This window comes from Epinephelus moara, chromosome 10 (assembly GCF_006386435.1).
Source record: "Epinephelus moara isolate mb chromosome 10, YSFRI_EMoa_1.0, whole genome shotgun sequence".
Taxonomy (NCBI): Eukaryota; Metazoa; Chordata; class Actinopteri; order Perciformes; family Serranidae; genus Epinephelus; species Epinephelus moara.
In genome coordinates, this window is record NC_065515.1 from 27,464,894 (window position 1) to 27,485,202 (window position 20,309).

The window sequence follows — 20,309 nt, forward strand, 5'->3', positions numbered from 1 at the left end:
ATATACAGCTCCTTTAAGTACTGCAATTTCATATTGTATATGAATGTGTCAAAAGTGCTGTCATTTTTTCGTTTCCCATCACATTGACGCCCACTTTAACAATGAAACTCATAGTAAAGTGCTGCAAGCTTCTGTCTGAAGCAAACGGAAAAAAGCTCTCACTTTCTGCACTTGCTACTCCCAATCACATTAAGCTAACACTTCCCATATGTTTCCTTCTCCCCATTTGAATATTCATAATGTGCCTTTTTTTAAATTCTCAGACTGCCTGATGTTTTCTCACCCTCGAGTGAGCACTCTGAGAGGCTGACTGCAGCTGTGTGCAGAGGAAATCTGGCTCCAAAGCATCAGCAGTGAAAGGCCTAGACCTCAGTGAGTATATTCTTTCTCACAGCACAGACAATAATCTGACCCTAATGACTAAAACAACAAAAACTGATAGTCTGGCTGTATGTTTTCAGTAAGGACTCGACAAGGTCAGGTCCTTTGAGAGGATTTCCTCTCGTCTAACTACTTTATTGAGACACTTTATAAATGTATTCAGATAATTTCTTTGATATTGCAGCATGTAAATGTGACACTGATGTCTGATATCAGCAGTAAACAAACTAAAGAGGCATGTAAGTTTATTTCCTTGTGTAGGACCCAGCTGCTGTGGGTGTGTTTCTACTTCAGGCAAATTCAACTTAGTTTTAAAAGTATACCCATTATTAGAAACAGCACTCCCAAATATCAGTAATCTATTTTGGGCTGAACACATTCCATCCACACCACTCTGAATATATCTTTCTTTGAATATATCTCTGAGTATATCTGAGAAAGTCTTGTGGTGAGTTTAACTTATTAAAATACATGTAATTATCAATTTGCACCTTCAAAACTTTACTTTCTTGTACTTGTTTCAATTCTCTCCCCTACTATAGTCAGTGAAAATGGCGCCCCCTGCTGACAGCTGTGTGTACAATCAGTTTTACTGTTCTACAGAAGGTTGTGGCAACTTCATCACTGCAGTAACAACTGATTTTTGTCTCCAGTTGTCTTATTAAATGCTCTGTTAGCAGTGTAACTCCTTACATGCATCCCAAGTGACACACTGTACTTGATATATAAAAATGTAATCTGATTACTGAGTTAGGACAGAGCAGTTGTGACCAGTGAAAGTGCAGGAGGCAGGATGCTCTGACTTGTGCAATCCTTTGCACTTGGCAGGATGGTGGGTAAGGTTTGAATGCAGAGTGTTTGGGCATATTTGTAAAAACATGACTGTTTCATACACGATGAGCTTATATATGGGAAGCATAAACATGGATGTTGTTGCAGGAGTGGTTTGAGAAGTTTTTATGGACATTTTGATAGGTCTCCACACTTCTAAACTCTTCCATTCTGGGTGGAAGGATTTTAATGCACCAAAGTTAAAGATGAAATGGAGAGTGTTTTCCCTTTATTCTCAAATAAGACTGATTCTTAAACTTTTCTCTGGTTCACTCCTTTCATTCCAAGACTTCCCCCTTTTAACTACCTCTCAGTGCTGCATTTACCTGCCTATATTAAGCTCCTCTGAAGCAACAACAGCCTCCATAATACTGAGACAGACTGCTGCTGAGAGCTGAAATATTCAACATCCATCCACACCTCTGACAGAGAGACAGAAACAGCAAGAGAGAGAGAGTTGAGGACTTGAACTCCTTTCTCTCTCCCACATCTCTCCTCCTGCTCTGCAACACACACTCACACATGCCAGTCTGTTGCTAAGCAACTGTAAAATAAAGCGGTAGGCACTGAAGTCAGAGAGAGAGAGAGAGAGAGAGAGAGAGAGAGAGAGAGAGAGAGACAGAGAGAGAGAGAGAGAGAGTTCACAAGTACCGCAATCCACTACTGTTTGTTTGGCTCTGTGCATGATCCCACCACAGCTCTCGGTATACCATCTGTGGATCTGCGAGGACTTCTGGTTCCCTGTCAGCTGACCAATCAGCGTCGGCTTAGGGGGCTGGGAGGCGGGCGCAGCGGTTCCCTAGGTTACCTGTGTGATTGACGTTCAGCCTCCTGCAGCGGAGCGCGCGGCAGTGTATCACTGATGCTCCCGCTTCCCCCCGGAGACTGTGGAGAAATCTGGAAGAGAGGAAGAGACGGAGAGAAAACAACAGGAGCAAGAGGAATGCTAATTCTATAAAGTCCTCCGCCGTCTTCCTCCTGCTCTGTTTACTGGAAAGATGAAAGCTGGAGTGCTGGAAGAAGCCGGCTGAAGGGAAAAGGAGAGGGAAGGATTCCTGAAGAAGGGGGGATTTGTTGGTAAGAGAAGCCCCTTGTCACTTTTCTGTCTGTCTTGGCTTCACCAGTCACCTGTCCTTGCCAGCACTGAATTATGGGATAGCAGGTTAACGGGGTTTTTGGGGGGGCTGTACGTTATATATGTGTGTGTGGGTGAGACAGAGAGAAAGATTCTCTGCATGCTGCGTGGCTGAGGAGGTTTGGTGTTACTGTATGTTCCGTTGGCTGCCTGTTTTACAGTAAAGGCTTTAGCTGAGTCAAGAGCTGCTTGTCTATATGGGAATATAGGAGCCAGAGTGATTAAAATGACACCCATATGAGCTGTGTCAGTCATTTCGGGGGCTTCAGTTACAGCTGAGGCCAGAATTTCTAGGCTTGCCTACTGTATCTGCATAGGAGGAGGAGTATTAATTACATAACGCTCCATCTATACTCCTGTATCAGGGCTGTGCAGCATCACACTGTCCCACTAGTCCAGAAAAGCTTCTCTGCTACAGTCATTTGGAGGAGTGTCTGTTTTCTACTGTAACCTAGAAAGACATTGAGACTTTATTTAGTGGGATAGTGTGGAGGAATCCATCCATCTGTATGTATATTTTTATATATCCCTGATGTGTGAGTTAAAAAGTGTGCAGGTGACAAAACTTGTGATCCCCAATGACTGGGTTACAATTTGGAAAGATCATAAAAAAGGAAAATGAGACACGGGTCATTTCGCTGTAAGTGAAATGGCACTCGCGCCCAGCTCTCCGTGCCACCAGGATTCCCTAAAACATCCATTAGTCACCTCGGGGTCAGGTGACAGCCGGCTCCTCCGTGCCCTCAGGACACAGCTGTGCACAATCAGGGGACTTGGCTTTCCGCTTGCCTGCTCTCCTGTTGAGAGTCTTCTGCCCAGCCACCTGAAGTGGCCTCAAACACTTTTAGGCTGTTCTCAATCAGGTGTGAAAAGTTTCATCTGCAGGAAATCTTTCTTTTCTTCCTCTTTTTTTTAAGGAGCATTTTCATCCTCCTGTTGGGTTTTGTGAAACTGGGGTTGGACTACAGAGAGAGAGAAAGTGACCTTGTAAAGACAATTTTCCCAAGACCCAATATCTGAAAATTAGATCCAGTGACAAAGACAATTCAAATGCTGAGGTGCCCTGTTGGGAACACGTTGTCTTGAACTGAGACTTCCTTTGTGTCAAATAGAAAGTTACAGATGCAGACTTACATGTTTTGCTGTACTTTTGTGAATGCAGAAATGCAGCAGTATAAAATCATTTTCTGTCTTCTAAGCAATAACACAGAATTAGGAAGGCTCTCACATTTGATCCAAAATATAATCACTTTGCATTTCTTGATTGTCAGTATACATATTGTAGTTACAAACTTTTACATGCAAAGCTGAATGATTTTAGTTGATTATCTATTGGCAGACAATGAATGTGCAACTATTTTGATAACCAAATAATCATTATATGTATCTTTTTCAGGTAAAAATGCTAAATATTTACTTGTTCTAGCTTCTCAAATTGGAGCAACTGCCGCTGTCCTTTGTCATATTTGATTCAATAGTGCTTGGATGAAACAACCAAGTTAGCTAAGTGTACTTTTGATGCGTGTTTTCTTACACTTTGTACACAAAACAATTGATTTATCGATGTCAGTTGATAACGACAACAATTGTTGGTTGCAGCCCGACAGACATTTAACGTTTTAACATCCATATAACTGATTTAGGTCCTTTGTATTAATGTCAATAGGCTCTCTAAATACTGAATTATATATAACCTGTGAAACAAAATCAACCATAACACATCATACAGTCATTTTTATGAGTGAAGCGTATAGTTTACTAACTTAACTGATCCTGCTCACATTTTTAATGCATACCCTAACCAGAATTTTGGTAAAATTAAAGAAATGCTCCAAATAGCCTGTTACCATGTTAAGTAATGTTAGAGGAAACTAATAATGTTTGTTAAAATATAATGACAGTCCAAAGCTCAGCACTAGAAGTCATTTCGGCACTGCACTGACCCTGGTGACATATTTTTTAGGACAATTCTGATTAATTTTTACTGTTGGAATGCAGAAACTAAACAAATGACAATAAAGGGGATTTTTATAGAATAACATGGCAGTGTGGAGAAGGTTTTGAAACAACATTTTTAGACCATAATGTAGGGAGATACAATTTACAGGGAAAAAAGTTGTTAAATCATTAAATAAAACGTGAAATTTCATGATTTAAAAAAAAAAAAAAACAGTCTAGTTTTTGACAAGTCAGAAATATCTGAGGGGAATTTAAAATCAAGATCCCAAAATGTTCTAAATCCTGGATATGGCCCTTATTTGTACTAAACATTTTCAACACTTACATTAATTGAGTTAAACATAAGCTAGCTTAAGACTGATTAAAACAGAAATGTATGCTTCCCAAAAAATAAGTATTTCTATCCATGGGTGTAGATTTCGGGGGGCGCAGGGGACGCATCCCCCTCAATATTTAAAACGTGCATTTATCCGCCCAAATATAAAAACATGAAAGTAGCAGAGGACTTTTATTTTGACAATATTAATGACAGTTACACAATAAATTGATGCAGCAAAATTAACCAGAATGCAGGAAATTAAGTGAGTGATGCTCAAAAAACCCCCATTCCATATCTGTCTACCCCAGTGTTGAAAAGAAACTTACACCCATTTTTATTGCATCAAAATTCTTAAAAATCTCATATTTAAAAATGCACTTTATCGATGGTCAGTGGATGGAACTGACTTATTTCTAATACATTTTTGAAGAGGATGTTGTGCTTCCCCTGCCTGTGATCGCACACTCCTCCTGAATGGAGACATTTCATTCCAACCATCTTGTTGTAACTGACTCACTCTGCTCATAAAACTCTGCTCCATCTTGTCAACTGGAAGAGAACTGACTAACATGGCAGCCTCGCTGCTTTTTGAATTCGTCTTGGGTAACTTAAACAGATCCTGTATACAGTTTATATTTTTATGAAGCTGTATGGTGACTACAGGTCTGATATCATCCACACAATGAACTCACATCCTCGCTGCAGGTATAAATCTACAGAACAAATCCATCAGCTTAGCTAACAGCTCCGATGGAGGTTGCAGCCTTCCTGTTTGCTATCAGTGAGACTTTATCAGATATTCCATAGCATTACAGTAGCTGGAGCTGGAGGTGTTCGGGTCTCTCAAGCTGCTGCCTGTCTGCCTGCCTGCCTGCGTAGGAGGAAACATCTCATCTTCACAGCTCTGTCTACTGCAGATATAAAGCATTGGGATTTGTTTCTGCTTCATTAGACTGCATGCAAAGCAGTGGCAGGGAAGATGACAGAGAGAGAAAGGGGGGGTGGGAGGGGGTGAGACAGACCAGGAGCCAGATTTGAGCCCACAACATCACAAGTACATGGTATTCACCTTAGCCCACGGATTCGCTGGGATGCCCCACAGCTGAGAGATTCTTCCAGCCAAGTGTACAGTAACATGATTAAATCTGAGTCCTGGTAAGCCTCAAATCTCGCCCGACTGGAGCTGACTGGTAAAGGTTTTGTGAAATCATTCGTGTTTAGCACAGCCTGTAAGATCACAGGATGACAGTGTATCAGTGACAGTTTGTCAGTGGCAATGTGTTAATAGGAGGTGCGAAACTGCAATTATCGCCAAATTCAATTGTAAAAGTATACTGAAATGACTCGTTTTAAAGGGACAGTTCACCCCAAAATCAAAAATACATACATTTCCCCTCACCTGTAGTACTGTTTATGAGTCCCCAGTTTCATCTAGGAACTGTTTTATTTCACCCAAGCTAAACCCGCCAACTGCATCACTGCGCAGAAGGAAGAGTGCATCTACTCATGGAAGAAAGGCTCTTGTGAAAGCGCGAGATTTAAACAATAATGGCGTCCTCCTCGACTGAGCTGTAAGGTTAGCTAGCTCAGTGATGCTAGGTGAGCTAGCAGTAGATGCATGCTTCCTTCTGTGCGGTGATGCAGTTGGTGGGTGTAGTTCAGTCAAAAAAAAAAGTTCCTACATGAAACTGCTCACAACAAACTCTGTGGATTATCCTGAGTAACTGGGTTGTAATTTCTGGAAAGAAACATTGCGGTTGAGTTTTTTATATTAATTTTTTTGGAGCTTGGAGCACTGCGAGTGCCATTTAGTTCCATTATATTGGAGAGAAGGCAGATGTCTCTACGGTTGTTATCCCCAGCGCTCGGCAACTCACACCAAAACAATCTAGACTGATAGGTTGCACTATGGGTAAGAGGAAAAATATGTATTTTTGTGATGAATTGTCCCTTTAAAACTGAAATTAAGTGTCAAGAATGCACTCATGCTGGGACTATTTCATGTGTCTGAAATTTCGTAGAATAATTGAATACAAAAATGCCATCTTATTCAAACTACATCCATGATTACATCCACGCATACATTTGTACATCTGAGGGCCTGTACTGACAAAATGTATTCCTAATCCCCTAGTTTAGCCTCACCTTTAGTCATCACCACTACATGCCTAATCCTTTCTGTCCAATAGTTAGTTGAGAGGATACAATTTTCATACCTGCATGCTAAATATGAAGCTACAGCCAGGAGACAGTTAGCGTAGCTTAGCATAAAGAGTGGAAGCAGGGGGAAACGGCTAGTCAATACGAACAATGGTGCAAACAATACTGCACAAAATGCAATTTAAATAGAGGAGCTAAAAGATCTGATAATGTTGCTTTAAACAAATGAAACTGCAAAGCTGACTGAATCTTTAGAGGGGTGTTACTGGTGTTGGATGACGCTGACACAGTTTTTGGTCCGTGCTCAGGAGAGGTGCATCATGGGGAGTTGCTTATGCATCATTTTATACACCTACACATGTATAAAATGATGCACAAGCCGTTTAGAATGTTTAGATGTGATGGTATGTTGCGGCCAGTTTAAAAGCTTCAATGTTAAAGCAAGCAGATATAGAACATACTCCATACAGTGTTTTACACTAATGTCCAGTACAGTACCTGTCCCATACTGTGCCATAGATATATGGATTGCCTCTCAGCAGATTCGTGTGTGGAGGATGTGCATGTTTTGTTGTGTGCCCGGCTGGTGTTACTGCCAGTGTGTGTGTATATATATTTACACCCAGATGATTATCCTGTCTGGTTCCAAGGTTACGCAATCTCTCTGAAGGGGATTTGGCCACGATGACACCCCGTGGCCCTAGCTGTATCACACTCATGCAGCACTGTGAGGTACAGTTTTAACATCCCACAAACAAAAGTAGTTGCTAAGCAATATCATCCAAGAGTCAGCATGGATGCTGCAGCTGTATTTGTTGCCTGGCAACATTTTGCTTATTGAATGTCCTCATTGAGCTTCAGCGGTTTAATTTCTAATGGGGAAAAGTAGTGACACGCTGGCCTGTGTCAATAGAGTCTGAAGCAGTTTGTAATATTTAAACGACTTAGTTGAGGGGATTTTGATTTGGTCTATCTGCCTGATGAAGAAGTGTTGATGTTTTTGACTGTGGCTGACAGCTGATGTCATCCCACAGATCTACGAATAAGGATTGCTCCAGCAGCCAAGCGACATCATTAATCATACTGTGCAGCATGTCCAAAATCCCCGGTAATTACAGGGAATAATTCATACTGTCTTTTCTTTCTTTTTTGGAAAACTGTCAGTTTAAAGATTGACGGTTTCTGATAAGAGCCTCTGGGAAGGTTAAACTTTGAGTTAAAGTCAAGGTCGGGACTAGATCTTCTTGAGGTGGAGGGATATGAGTCTGGTGCTAAAGACAACACACCCATCGTACACAAGTGTTTTCACTTTTGGCTGATTAGACCTTCTCAGGACGACTGGTGATCTTTTAAAAAACAACAAAAAAGTTGCTCACTTCTGATGCAAGTGAAAGATTTTTGCTAGATTTCCTGCTAAATGGACTTGTATAATGTCTTTCTAGTCTTCAGACCATTCATAATGCTTTTAACACTACAGAGCCACATTTAGCCATTCACACACACTTACACACTAGTGGCCAAGGCCAAGTGTCACCTGCTACTCAAATTCGACATTCACATCCACTCACACAGAATTTGGGGTTCAGTATCTTGTCCAAGAGTACTTCGACATACGAGCTCGATTAGCCAGGGATCAAACCGCCAATCTTCTGATAAGTGGACAACCCACTCCAGCTCCTGAGCCACAGGCCTTTTTCCACAGAGGACATTTTGACATGTCACTGTAGGGAAAACCACTTAGCTGCTTCAGTTCAGGGTCACTTTCACACTGTTAAGGCTTAATGGGCAAATTAAATAGAGCTGAGCCATCATTTATTTTGACTTACTCCTGTGCTTTTCCTGCCATGACAAGTCAGAAATGTTTGCTGTGAAAAAGGCAAATTTGGTGAAGAAGATGTCACTTCCAGCTGCCATCTTTATATGAATTTGGAAATGGAGTTGGAACTGATCTAGATGTACAAAAGACTATTTAAGAATTCATGAAATATCCTCAAAGCTGTGGTCGTTACCAGCAAGCCCTCTAAATTAAGTAACAAAATGTGTTATTTGACATGCAGTAAACCTGAGAGTTTTAGACCCTCATGGTCTGGGACCCTGTGGTAGTTGCCCAAATAATCCAGCTGGTCACACAGCTTTGATTTGGGGAGGGAGATTACAATTACAGAAAGTTACTATCTTTCTTGTAATTGGGTAACTGTGTCGCAACTTGAGAAACAGGTTGAATTATTTTTATTCTGGAATTACCTTCCAACAGCTGTAAGCGTTCATAAACAACCTTCTCGGCTTAAGAAGAAAAACAGATGCTCTACGATATGAGTGTAATGATGATGTAATAACATTAGAGGCATAAACTGAGCCTAGAGCGTCACTGGCTCTGCTGCTGCACCTGTTAGGGCAGGACAATATACACATTAATGATTGTTTTACATTTATGGAGATTGGTTACATCATCAAACTGCCAGCGTAGGTATTCCCTGAAGGGAGGTCTAATCAGCCAGAATAACAGAAAACATCTGTAAACCAATTAGATCAAAGTAGGTCCAGTTACAACTGGGGCACCCTGACCTATATATGCAGACAGGCAGACAGGTTAAAAAACAGACATACAGAGAGAAAAATTGTCAGAAAGACGGGGCTTTCTGTTTGTGAATGAACTCAGACAAAGTGTAGATGAAATATTTCCAAAGTAGTCTGGTTTCTCAAAGACTGCCTGTGTGTGTATGTGTGTGTGTCACTGTATGTATGTGTGTGTGTGTGTGTTTGCTTGCCTGTATAGTTACTGTATGGTTGCATCATTCTCAGTAGGATTTTGAAACGGTGAGAAATGAGCAGAGAGGGGAAAGAGAGAGAGGGAGACAAAGACTCTGAGAGACAGATGAGAGGAACAAAGCTCGCCAGGTTTCCACTGATTTTTGTGACATATTGACGCCGACATTGAAAGATACTTACTTCATCTGTCACAAATCAAGAAAACGGCGTGAAGAAATGATGACACAACTACAGTAAAGAGACTGAGAGCGACTCACCCGAATAACTTTGAACTGTTTCCACTATTGTACAACATGAAGGCTTTTTAGTCTGTGATCAACTAACAGCCTGCAATCGATGTCTCTGATTGTTCTGCAGCTTCAGATAACCAGTGTCTACTCAGTGCTGTTGTTCAGAATAAGGAATCAGTGCATTCATAGGACTGAGAATCTATGTGTTTTGAGTTTTTAATGTGTCTCTGACACTTGGAGACAAAATGCAGTTTTTGCAAAAGCCACTGAGCCATTGTCCTCCACTACAGGACCACTTTAGAACCAATGGCCACCGTTATCTCCAATGGCAGAAGAAGTATTCAGATCCTTCACATAAGTAAGCTAATACACTTGGCAGCTTGGCATTTAAAACCCTACCCAAGTTAAACAATATTATCAGCTACATTTAATGAAAGTATCAAGAGTAAAAATACAATTTCTACAAAGTCTACTCTGTGACTGATATATTATTATATATATGACATTATTAGGTTGGTTATACATCAGTGTGTAAGCAGCATGCTGTTGTAGCTTGAGTTGGGTCAAAAGATAAATCTCAGGGAGTCTTGAAAATAATGAATGTGGTACTAAAGAAGAAAAAAGTTCTGCTAAACAAATTTTTACCCTCTTTTTTTTCACTTTTCTCAAATCAAACTTTTTTTGTGTGGAGAGTTTTGCTTCTTTTTGCCTCAAACAAGTCATTTAAATAAAACCCATCTGAGGGGTTTATAGTGAAAAAGGATCAAACGTAACACAGCATTTTATTTTACATAATTATAATCCTTAAAATGGGCGGCACGGTGGTGTGGTGGTTAGCACTGTCGCCTCACAGCAAGAGGGTTGCTGGTTCGATCCCGGGTGTGGGAGCCCTTCTGTGCGGAGTTTGCATGTTCTCTCCGTGTCAGCGTGGGTTCTCTCCGGGCACTCCGGCTTCCTCCCACAGTCCAAGGACATGCAGATTGGGGACTAGGTTAATTGATAACTCTAAATTGTCCGTAGGTGTGAATGTGAGTGTGAATGGTTGTTTGTCTCTATGTGTCAGCCCTGCGATAGTCTGGCGACCTGTCCAGGGTGTACCCTGCCTCTCGCCCAATGTCAGCTGGGATAGGCTCCAGCCCCCCCGCGACCCTCAAGAGGATGAAGCGGTTAGAAGATGAATGAATAATCCTTAAAATGTTAATCAAAAAGTTGCCACAGCTGTCAGATAATTGCAGACAAGTAGAAAAAATACTGTTTACTTAGTAAAATAGAAATACCTCAAACTCAAAGGTCCAGTGTGTGGGATGTAGGGGCATCTATTGGCAAACATTGTGTAAAATATTCATAACTATGTTTTCAGTAGTTTATAATCATATTAAAATAAGAATCATTGTGTTTTTGTTACCGTAGAATAAGCTGTTAATATTTACATATGGAGTGGGTCCTCTTTCACGGAGTCTGCCATGTTGTTTCTACAGTTACCCAGAACGGACAAACCAAACACTGGCTCCAGATAGGACCATTCACATTTTCGTGTTGGTCGCTGTTCTCTTATGCGTTTGGCACACAGGAGAAGTTTTAGCTCTGCAACCTCAACACCATATGCCACTAAATCCTACTAGACATATAAGCACAGTACTTGAGTAAATGTACTCAGTTACTTTTCACTGCTGATTATCTCTGCACCTGTTCCTGAAAGAAAATGTGTGTGTCTTACACTTTCAAACTGGTTTTGTGTGCCAGTGTAGTTTCACAAACCTTCACAGGTGCAGGAAGGTTTTTATTCTTTGTTTCTGCTGTATGAATGTAAGAACATGGTGCCTCTCCATCTATGCCAGTTATGGCTTCTGTAGGTGGCCGACAAATGCTCACCTTATTCCGTGAGGCTGAATCATGTTGTGATTAATTTTGCACTAATTGTGCTCCAGGGCGTACATAATACAACAGGCCATGGAACAAAAGCCTCTTATGTTTACAGCCTGGCAGTTTCTTTGTTTATAGCATCAACTGTCGCAACAACAAACAAAACAGAAGTCCACCCACAAACACTTTTTTTTTTTTGCGTTTGATTTGATTTACAGAAAACAGAATTATAAACCAGCAGACCTACGGAAATGTTATGTGTGTTAACTTTTGTGATTGAATCAGAGTGAGCAGAAATCAGGAGAGACTGTCAGAAGTGATCTCACTTTATGTTGGTTAGATGTAAATCCCTTAATGTGATTGACGATCAGTGAAATGCTTGTTCCTCCTGTTGACAGTGGAGACAATCAAACATTGTCTGTTCAGAATCAACACAGTTTTGATCAGGACAAGCCATCAAAACACTTAATTGAAGATCTAAAAATATAGCTGCAGGGGTGGAAATCCACCTGACGTTTGTGTGTGTGCGCGCCTCTGCATTTAATATCGGCCAACAAAATCACAAAACCCACGTAAAATGGCAAAATTTCCAAGATACAGATATTCTGCATTAATTTTCATGACAATCCATCCAGTAGTTGTGAGATGTTTCAGTTTGGACCAACTGACAAAAGGAAAGGACCATCCTCTGAGCTACGCCACAAGCATGGCTAAAAACGGTATGTTTCTCCTTAAGTGATTGTTAGTTGAAGTTTCAGTTTTACTAAAAAACTGCCTAAACTACCTTTCATCTCCTCTTTACTCTCCCCTTTCCTTTTTGCTTTCCTTCCCTGACCACTTTTGTTTCCTCCTCTCCTCTTACATACCCTCTGCTCCTTCCCTCTCCTTGTTTCCTTTTCTCGCCATTCTTTCGTTTCCTTTCCTCTAATTTCCTTCCTTCCTTCTGCCTTCCTCTCATCTTTGCTCTCCTTCTCTCTCCCCTTTTATCTCTTTCTCTCCCTCATCTGTCTCCTCTCCTCTTTTTCCATCTCCTCCCCTCCATTCTCCTCTTTTCTCTAGTTTCCTCCTCTCCCTACTCTTTCTCCCCTCCTCTCTTGTTGACTCCTTTGCTCTTTCTGCACTCCTCTTTGTTTCTGCCTCTCCCTCCTTCTTCTCCTCTTTTTTATCCCCTTTTTCTGATTCTTTCCTCTCCTCCTTGTTTCCTCCTCTCCCTGCTCTTTCTCCCCTCCTCCCTTGTTGACTCCTTTCCTTTCTGCTCTCCTCTTTGTTTCCTCCTCCCCCTTCTTCTTTTCCTCTCCTCTTTCTTATTTCCTCTTTATATTCCCCTCTCCTCTCTTGTTTCCTGCTCTTCCCTTTCTCCTCTCTTCTCTCATTTCCCCACTCCCTCCTTCTTCTCCTCCCTTCTTTCGTATCCCCTTTCTCTCCTTTCTTGTTCACCCCTCTCCCTGCTCTTTGTCCTCTTCCCTTTTGTTTCTGGCTCTCCCCTTTTCTCCTCTTCTCTCTCATTGTCTCCTCTCCCTCCTCCTTCTTCTCTCCTTTCTCTCATCCCCTCTTTCTCTTCTCTCCTCCCTTGTTTCCTCCACACCCTACTCTTTCTCCTCTCCTCTTTCTCCTCTCCTCTCCTCTCTTGTTTCCTCCTCTCCTCTTTCTCCTCTCCTCTCTCATTTTCCCTCTCCCTCCTTCTCCTCCCCTCTTTCTTATCCCTCTTTCTCTTCTCCTCTCCTCTCGTTTCCTCCTCTCCTCTTTCTGCTCTCCTCTCTCATTTCCTCCTCTCCCTCCTCCTTATCATCTTCTTTTCCTCATCCCTCTTTTGAACCCTCCTCTCCTCTCCTCTCCTCTCCTCTCCTCTCCTCTCCTCTTCTATGATTAGCTGCGGCTCTGTAGGTTACCATAGCACCCGAGAGAGAAAAAGTCAACCCACACAGAGTCTCCTGCCTACCACTCATTCTCTTCCTCTCTCTCGTTCTAGTCTGCCATTGTGTCTTTACTCTTGCTCTCTCTCTGTCTACCTCACCTCTTCCCTCACTGTCCTTTCTGCCTCCTGCTGTTCTCCTCCTCAGCACGACGCCATTGTCGTTTTTAAAAAAAAAATATTGTTTACATCTCGTGGGGATTTTGTACAACTGTGTTCACCTGACTGTGTGTGTGTGCAGGCTTATATGCATAGATGCTTGGTTATGAATATGCAGATATGTTCTGCCCAACATGACAACTCAGCTTCACTGTCCGCCCACATACACAGGATGCCCATGGACACACACACACACACACACACACACAGATCCACAGGAGAGAGTGGGCTCTGACTGGGCTCTCCAGTCTCTCCAAAGTTGTTGACAGTTGCAAGCTAGAAACACTAATGTGTGTGACGTCTCCTGTTTTCTTTGTTTGTTTGTTTTTCTGTTTCATTCTTTCTGCTTAGTTAAGTGTCTGTGTAAATGCTAACAGAGCATTAATTGCAAATTTGTGTGCGTCATTGTTTGTAAGGCTTGTGTTTGTGTGTATCTGAGAGAGAACGACAGCATGTGACTCATCTGAGAGCCAACTATTAGCCAATTAAATGGGTCGGTTTGGGGCGTGAACCACAGCCTGCGGTTGTTGGCCAGTTTACGTAGACTATATAGCCTAGTGCCCATGCGGGTATGTGCATGAGTCAGTTCACATAGCCCAGAATCACAAATGTGTCTCAGAAGGCTTCATAACGTGTGCAACTTACAGTATCCTCTATCTTAAAGGGGAACTCCACCTATTTTACACATCAAAGTCTGTTTACAGGTCTTGGGGAGTACTACTGCATATGCAAGTTGTATAAAGCCTTTTTGTGGCTCCAGAGGGAGCTGCGCAAAGTCTGATAAATGTCCTCAAGGGGTGTCACTCCATGGAGTTCTGTTAAACAAAACTTGGAGTAAGGGGAAAGAGAGGAGAAAAAAACAGGAGGAGGACAAAGAGGATTAGAGGAAGGACGTGAGGTAAAAGAGAGGAAACCAGCCTGCTCTGGCAGCCCATCCACACTCCACTTCCCAGTGATCTTTCAGAATACCATCTGCTGTCTGCTCCATTCAGTGTTTACTGTGTTAAATAATCTATGTGGCCCGATGATCAGCAGGATGCTTCACTGCTGATGAATAATGGTTGAATGGCAAATTTGGCAAATTTGGTCAATCCCACAATCCACCAGACGTGGATGTTTTTTAGTGACCCATTGCAGACTTTGCTGCGTTTTCTGCTGGTATAGTACCACGAAAAGTGTCTTTTTTATGGAGATATGGATGTTTTTACAATTGGAATTTAGCCCCCACAAAGCCTAAAGTATTTCACCCACTCAAACACTGTTGCAGACCAAGTACCCCCCTCATGACAACAGTACTCCCCAATGGCAGTGGCCCCCCAGCAGGAAAATGCACCATGCCACACTGCAAACATCGCTCAGGAATGGCCCAAGGAATGTGACAAAGACCTCAAAGTGTCAACCTGGCCCCCAAATTCCCCAGATCCCAATCTGAATGAACATCTGTAGCACGTTCCATTAACCCACCTCACAACCTACTGGACTAAATGGATCTGCCGCCAACGCACTGGTGCCAGACACCGCAGGACACTCCCAGAGATCCTGTGTCCATGCCTCGACAGGTCAGAGCCAAGTCCGATCCAAGGAGGCCCCACCTTGGATTAGGGGTACATCTGGGGTACTGGCATGTCACAAGGATCCTTGAGCAGATTGACAATTTAGAAGCCAGGTCGACACCTTGAGCTTTTTATCACGCTCCACAGGCCAATTCTAAACAGTTTTTGTAGTGTGGCATGCTGCTTTTTTCTGCTGGGGGCCACTGCCATTGGGGAGTACTGTTGCCTTGAGGGGGGGTACTTGGTCTGCAACGATGTTTGAGTGGGCGGAACATGTCAGGTGGTATCCACATGAATGCCAGAACCAAAGTTTTCCCAGCAGAACAATGCATTGGAACAAAAAAAATCAAAGTTTCATTTCTTTATTTTTCTCAGCCACACTTTTCTTTTTCATTGTCATTTTGAAGCTTATTACTAAATGTACTGATGCATCCTGGATAGATTCAGTGCAGGCCTTCAGCAGTGGTTTACTGTATATCGTTGGTGTTTTAACAGCGAAATATAAAAAGCGTGGGCTGTCCTCGGTCAGGATGTTAATGGAGTTTTGCTCACTTGTTTGGCACAAACAACGCAACAGGTGTGGGCAGGTAAAGAGCAAAACTCAGCAGTTAGGGTGAAAACACAGTCGCCTCCTTGCTGATGTGGTTAAAGTCATGTGCATGTACGCATGGAGTGCGTGAGGTAGGAGTTAGGTGTTAATGGTGACCGATCACAACAGGTTACCAAAACAACGTCTGAACATGCAGCTGAAAGGGACAGTGAGTGATTAGTATGGACAGTCATGAGTCATTGTGATAGTTTGGAGAAGTTTATTCAAATTTAACACGGTTATGAATTTGTATGTTAATGAGTCGTTAGGAACTGATCGTGGAGAAGCATAAAAGGTTCGATCACTGTGATAGATTAAAGGCTTAAATAGTGTGTGTGTGTGTGTGTGTGTGTGTGTGTGTGTGTGTGTGTGCGTGCGTGTGTGTATCCCTGTGCATGCAGCAGGTGGAGCCCTGGTTCCAGTGTTGAAAGTCACATTGATTATAGATGCATGTGTGCATAATCATCTTGTGGGAACTCACCTCTCTTATGGGGACACAAATCGAGTTCTCACTAGGTCACTTTTTAAGGTTAGGCTTTGGCTTTGTAGGATTAAACTAAAATTTTGTAGGATAGATAGATAGATAGATAGATAGATAGATAGATAGAACTTCCTCTCCATTTCATCACACTCCTCTTTTCCATGCTCTGCTCATTAGTTTCCATGGTAACAGAGTGTTGCTGAGTTGGTCGTCAGGCTGCCCACTCAGCCCGCACAGCTCTCAAACACACACACTCACACACATACACTCATTCACCCATAGGTACTCTCATACATAGAGATACACAAATATGTAGGCCTATTACACTTGCACTGACTTAAGGACACAACACACTTCGCAATGACACAGTTACATTGTGGATGAATACACACACAAACTACACTCATACAAGTGTTTTGTTGTTTTGAGGCTTTTGAACCGTAAGAATCCTTATCACTTGTCCCATCTTGTGTGTGCGTGTGTGTTTCCGCGTCTGTGTGTCATATATTCCCCCAAGCAGAAACAAAAGGCCTTTTTTTTTTTTACCTCTTTAGGAAAACTTAACTTAATGACTTCATAGTTCGGTCAGTGATCAGATGCTTGCAGACATGGGGGCGTATCCGGACGTATAGGTAAAATACATGTACTGTGTATTCCTTTTACATTGGTCCTTGGAAGGATAGAAATCCAAGGAGCACACACATGCACAAAACTCCGTCAGATATGGTGTGTATGGGGTAGCTAGCCCACTCAGAGCGCTGCAGAGACAAAGACAGAAACAGAAATACCAAAGTAGGTTAGAGCAAAGCATTCTGGGATAGCAGGATACCCCCTGGGCTTCTGCAAGAAGCTCTCTTTTCTTTTTCGCTCACGCTGCTTCTAGCTCCGACTCTTTCTTTCACTTTTATTCTGCATGTTTTCCCCTTTTTTGCTCTATTTCTCTCTTTTGCATTCTTTCTCCTTACTGATTTCACACCTTTATTCTCCCTCTCTGTGTGTTTTTGTCATGTTTTTCCTTTTTCAGCATCAGGTTTAATGCTGCTTTAATTCCTGTGTGTGCAGCAGAGAGAAAGTGAGAAGAAGAGGTAATCCCTCACAGATACCAGATAAAGATGTTGGAATCTTTTGTTTTGTTTTGTTTTGTTTTTTTTAAACCAGACCCAAAGACTCAAAAGTTTTACATCTAAATCTGTCCTAAATCTTTATCTCTGTTGAGCCTTTGTTACCCTAGCTTGGTGAGCTTTCATCCTTCCCCTGCTGTATCGTTTATGACTGTTTTTTTTCTTGTTCCAGTTTTGGCCACTAAGCGGAGTCAAGGCAAACATTACATCTCTTCTCTGGGATGAAATGCCTTGATGTTTTTATCAATATTTAATGTCTTAATCATCTTATTGTTAGCTTTCCTCACTTGAAAAAAAAAGGCTTGTTACTTTATATCTAAGGTTCCAGTGGGCACTAGGAGTGGGATGCAAGTACATTTACTCAAGTACTGTACTAAAGTACAATTTTGAGGTATTTACTCTTGTTTATTTTCATTTTATGGTATGTTGCACCTCTACTCCACTATATTTTAAAGGCAAATGTTGCACTTTATACTGCACTACATTTATTTTAAAGCTTTAGTTACTTTGCAGATTCAGATTATCAATACAAAATATGAATCAACTAGTAAATTATGATATATTATTACAGATTTTGCTGCCCTGTAATATATAAAGAAATTGAAATGAGCTCCGCCTTTACCAGCTGCAACATTAAAGTGATGAACACATTAAGGCATCAATAATATAATATATACATTAAAATATATTATTCTGAAATGGGGCATTCTGTATAATGTGTAACTACAGCGATCTCTTTTATGCTTTCTTTAATCAAATTTTTCTTCTGCCACCATTAGCATGTGCCAACACTTAACAACACTACACAGCAGTGTTGTAAAGAAAGAAACTTTTCACTTACTGGTGGCACACAGTTCATAAACAGAAAAGCAGTTGAACTTTTTAATGAGCTTTTGTAACCCTGTCATAACCATTTAAAATGTTTCAGTTCATGCAGTAATATAGTTTAGTTTCACTCACTGATTTATTCAATTAATTTCATTCATCTGCTCCCTTTTTTCTTCTCTTTCTTTCGGTCAGCAGATTGTAGGGAAAAGAGATGAAAACAAAGAGATGGACAGAGAGAAAGGAAAGACGGATGGAGTCAAGGGAGGGAAAGCTCTCTGGCTGGCAGATCTGTTAGGAAATGTAGCGAGCAGTTGAAGAGTTTCTGGCTTGATCCCCAGTGCCTGACCGTGCCCACTACAACGCTTTGAATTACAATGAAACTCCTGAGGGCCTTTTTTTCCCTCGCTAAAGGAGGCTTAATTATTAACAGGTTTTATTAGTGTAAGCCATTAATAAACAATAGCATCCTGACTGTAATGTAACCTGTCAATACAAATGCTTCATGGTGTATTTAAGGTGTGTTTGAAACCAGGAAAGCCGCTTAGATTTGGCGGTGACATGTATATCAGTTGTTTTCTTGTTTTCTTTCATTTTTAAAACACTTCAGGCTGTGTTTTGGCCGATGATTTTGTCAGACAGGACCATAGTGTTACAGTAACATCCCACCACCACTGCATGACTTCCCTTTGCTGCCTAAATGAGTGGGGGCTCATAATTTCATGCTCCGAGGTGTCATTACCAGGTTTTCTGTGTTCACCATGCAACATGTACTTCTGTTACGTAATCTATATATTCACCTCACTGAGAGAAGGGAAGAGGAGAGAAGAGGAGAGGAGAGAGGCAAGGAAAGGAGCGGAGACTAGATGAAAGAGGGGACATGAGAGGAAAGAAAGAGAAGAGGAAAGGAAAGGGGGAAGGCAAGAGAAAAGATGTGAGTTGAGGAAACAGGAGAAGAGAGATNAGAGGGAAGGGAAAAGGGGAGATGAGAGGAAAGAGGAGAAGAGAGGATACATGAATGGAGAGGAAAGGAAAGGAGAAGAGAAAGCAGGTGAAGGGAGAAGGGTGAGGAGAGATGGTAGGAGAGGAAAGGAGAAGAGAGGTGGGAAAAAGAAAGACAGCAACAAGAGAAGAGAGGGAAAAGAGAGTTGAAAGGAAGGAAGAAAGGTAAGGGAAATGATAAGGGAGAGAAGAGTAGAAAGAAAAGGAGATGAAGAGGAGATAAAAGGAAATGAGAGAGGAGGGGAAAAGAAAGGAAAGAGGAGATAAGAGAGGGAATCACAGTATGGGACCATTGTGAGTTTCATCCCCTAGGGCGACACTCTCCATGCATCCTTCCTCAAGTGCCTCTTGCCCTCCTATCTCCTCCTCCTATTCCTTCTTCCTTAACTGCCTCCACTCTTCACTCCCCCTGTCCTCCCTCCTCATGTCCCCGCACTCTAAGGGAGGGGCATGCATATGATGAGATGTATGGATTGTTTCTCTCTGTGTCTCCCCCTCATCCCATCTCATCACCTCAGTAATGCAGGAGGAGAATGCATGTGGCTTTTTGCCTTACATTGTGTGTGTGTGTGTGTGTGTGTGTGTGTGTGTGTGTGTGTCAGGGCGTTTATGTAGATTGTGTTGTCATTTTGTGTGTGTGTGTGTGTGTGTGTGTGTGTGTGTGTGTGTGTGTGTTTCTCTGTGTCAGCGTCCCAGAAAAGGCGGACCTCAGGGAGTTGTGCTCCACTTTTACTCCTTTATTAATTCACCCTTCGCTCCCACTCTGTTTGCCAGGATGGACGGGATGGAAGGAGAGAGAAAGAGGGTGTAAGAGGAAAGGGAGGACAAGTGAGCTGAAGTGAATGAGTTCAAAGGAGAGTCGAGACAGAGAGTAAACACTCGTTTTTGTTGTTTCTCTCACTCTCGCATTCACAAATGAGAGCATATTAAGGAGAAAGTACTTTGCGTCTGACTGTCAAAGACGATGAACATGTTGGTTATTTTAACAGCAACCCATTTTCACCAGCAATCACTCCTAAA